We start from the raw sequence: 2,835 nt of genomic DNA on the forward strand, positions 1-2,835 counted from the left end.
ATCTGTTTAGTGTTTGTTATTGTAGGATCAAATTCTAAAACCCCTGTTTATCTGAACATTGCCTGTCTTGACTACGATTTGGGTTCTGATTCTGCTTTGTGTACACCCTGAAACTTTGTAAATAACTTTGTAAATATTCTTGTAAATACTAGTTTGCCAAATTAAGGGACGTAGGCGGTTAGGCACCATTTTATTTATGTGTATCTTTTTTTCACTTTGTTTATGGTTGAGGGAGGTAGGGAAGTTGGCCTGTATTTTGTTTTCTTTATTTCTGTTTGAGGTTATTTAGTTGTCAAAGAAAAGTCTGTTTTGTGTATTGTTTTGGCCTTGTCTGCCCCTGAAGATACTCCCGTTAAAAGAAAAAAAAATTGTTTGTTTGGCATCTCTCTGGTGTGAACTCAAATCTCATTTTCTGTTACGGCTAACTCCTAGAGGTCGTAACAGAAAGTGGGGGATCATCCGTAAAGCTGTTTCTTTTAAGTGGACTCCTGAATGTCATTCTGCTTTTGAAGCTCTGAAAACTCTGCTCTGTAGTGCCCCCGTACTGGTTGCACCTCATTTTGGAAAACCGTTTCTGTTAGAAGTTGATGCCAGTGGTACAGACCTCGGTGCTGTTTTATTGCAGACCAGAGAAGATGGTTTGAATCATCCAATCAGTTTCTTTTCGAAAAAGTTCCTCAAACATCAACTGAACTACAGTACTATAGAAAAAGAAGCCCTTGCATTAATCCTCACCTTGCAACACTTTGAAGTGTATATTGGTTCAAGTGTACAGCCTATTAATGTTTTCACTGATCATAACCCTCCTACCTTTCTTCAACAAATGTCTAATGCCAATCATCGTTTAATGCGATAGTCTCTGATCTGTCAAGGTTACAACTTGAAAATATGTCACAAAAAAGGTATTGAAAATGTTCATGCTGACTCACTGTCCCGTGTCAACCAGTAAAACATTGTAGGCCTGTTTTATTTCATGGGTGGGGGTGTTATGACCTCTAGTCTATGCATCTGTGAACTCTTTCTTTTTTTTTTTGTATGTATTTGATCTCTCTGCTCGTGTGTGTAGACATGTTTGTGTTCTAGATGGATGTGGCCTCTGTTAACCAGCTGGAGATGGTGATTGGTCCTACTATGCATCCTACCCAGATATAAGGACCGCCCCAAACACTCGTCTTCTGCCTTTGAGCCTCGTTGACTTCGTACTGTCGTGTTTCGCTAGCAAGGCTTTTTAAAAAAAATAATATAATAAATAAATAGAAAACCGATAGAATAGAAAAAGAATAGAGCAAGCTAGTGTTAGAGGCCTTTTTTGCTTTTGTTTTCTTTTTATTTATTATACAATTAACAAAGATAGAATACAAAAAGATTAGAGGCAAGAAGCAAGTGTTTTTTTTTTTTTTTTTTTTAAGAAAACATGCAGTTAGTCCAAAAGGGGCAACATTTTTTTTTTATCAAATTAAAATATCAATTTATTAAATAATTCCACTACTGATGTGTATGTCTTTATCAGTTGGAAACAAATGTATTCTATATATCTTTATCTGTTCAGAATTAATAATGTAATTATTTTGTTGCAAAACCTGTGTTGGACTGATCAAATCCTCTATGTGACTGTGTTGAAATTCTGTACATCGTAATTTTAATTTTCTCTTCCAGTCATTTTAGTTTAATTCAAGTAACATCCTGAGGGGAGCAGCCAGTTCGATTTCAAATTCATGATTTGAAAGGACTGATTCTTACATTCTTAAAGTCTTCTGACTGCCTGCATGGGCCCATACATGGGCCATTGTGTTTCTGCCAATAATAATGGTTAACCTGTGATGACATTTTGGAGCTCTGACATTAACAGTCACTGGCCAAGGCCAAACAGTGAAACAGCTTTTTTTCAGACTTTTGCTTCATAACATGTAGATTCAACAGCACATCCTGTAAATAAACATAAAACAGAGATAAGTTACTGACTTTAACCTTGTAAAGTAAAAGCATATCAACCTGTCAACAGCTACAGAATTACAGTCTAGAAAACATTGAACTATTATAGGAAACCATTTACTTTACTTCCTGCCTTGGGGGGAAGTCGTGGCCTAATGGTTAGAGAGTCGGACTTGTAACCCAAAGGTTGCAGGGATTGTAGGTGGGGGGAGTGAATGTACAGCGCTCTCTCCCACCTTCAATACCACGACTGAGGTGCCCTTGAGCAAGGCACCGAACCCCCAACTGCTCCCCGGGCGCCGCAGCAAAAATGGCTGCCCACTGCTCCGGGTGTGTGTTCACGGTGTGTGTGTGTGTGTGTGTGTTCACTGCTGTGTGTGTGCACTTTGGATGGGTTAAAATGCAGAGCACTAATTCCAAGTATGTGTCACCATACTTGGCCACATGTCACATGTCACGTCACTTCACTGATTGTTGCTTGATCATCTTAATTTAAAGGCTGATGTGTTTAAACAGATTTTGGTGATATATATGGATTTGTAATCAAGAGTCTCTTATCATTTTGTCTTTCTTTTAGATTGTGTTTGATCCCAGAGTGCGTATTGAACAAGCGCAAGACAGATTCTATCTGAGCTCCAACCTCTAAAGCAAAGCCACCCAGACGAGACATGGAGTCCGCTGCCTTCAGATCCTGACCAATAATTATATGAATGTAAACTTCTTTTCACATAAATGAGTCATGCTTTGTCCTCCTACCGGGTCTACTGTCTACATATTTTTATAACAATATTGCCTTGGATACTTTATTTAATTTTTGGAGGATTGATTGATATGTCAGTCTTCATCTCAGAAGATCAAGGAATATTTAATTCCTCATGATATGACCAGCATGCTTATGGAAAA

The 2,835-nt window shown here is 38.0% G+C and overlaps 1 long non-coding RNA gene across 1 annotated transcript in view; it reads left to right on the forward strand.

The window, feature by feature from the left end:
* The window catches only part of LOC107653237 (uncharacterized), a 7,780-nt gene extending 5,158 nt beyond the window's left edge, over positions 1–2,622 (forward strand). Inside the window, exon 3 of the long non-coding RNA XR_001630199.1 lies at positions 2,510–2,622. This is a non-coding gene — a long non-coding RNA (uncharacterized LOC107653237). The remainder of the gene's footprint in view (positions 1–2,509) is intronic.
* The last annotated feature ends 213 nt before the right edge of the window (positions 2,623–2,835 follow it).

Source organism: Sinocyclocheilus anshuiensis, unplaced genomic scaffold (assembly GCF_001515605.1).
Source record: "Sinocyclocheilus anshuiensis isolate Anshui unplaced genomic scaffold, SAMN03320099.WGS_v1.1 scaffold323, whole genome shotgun sequence".
NCBI lineage: Eukaryota > Metazoa > Chordata > Actinopteri > Cypriniformes > Cyprinidae > Sinocyclocheilus > Sinocyclocheilus anshuiensis.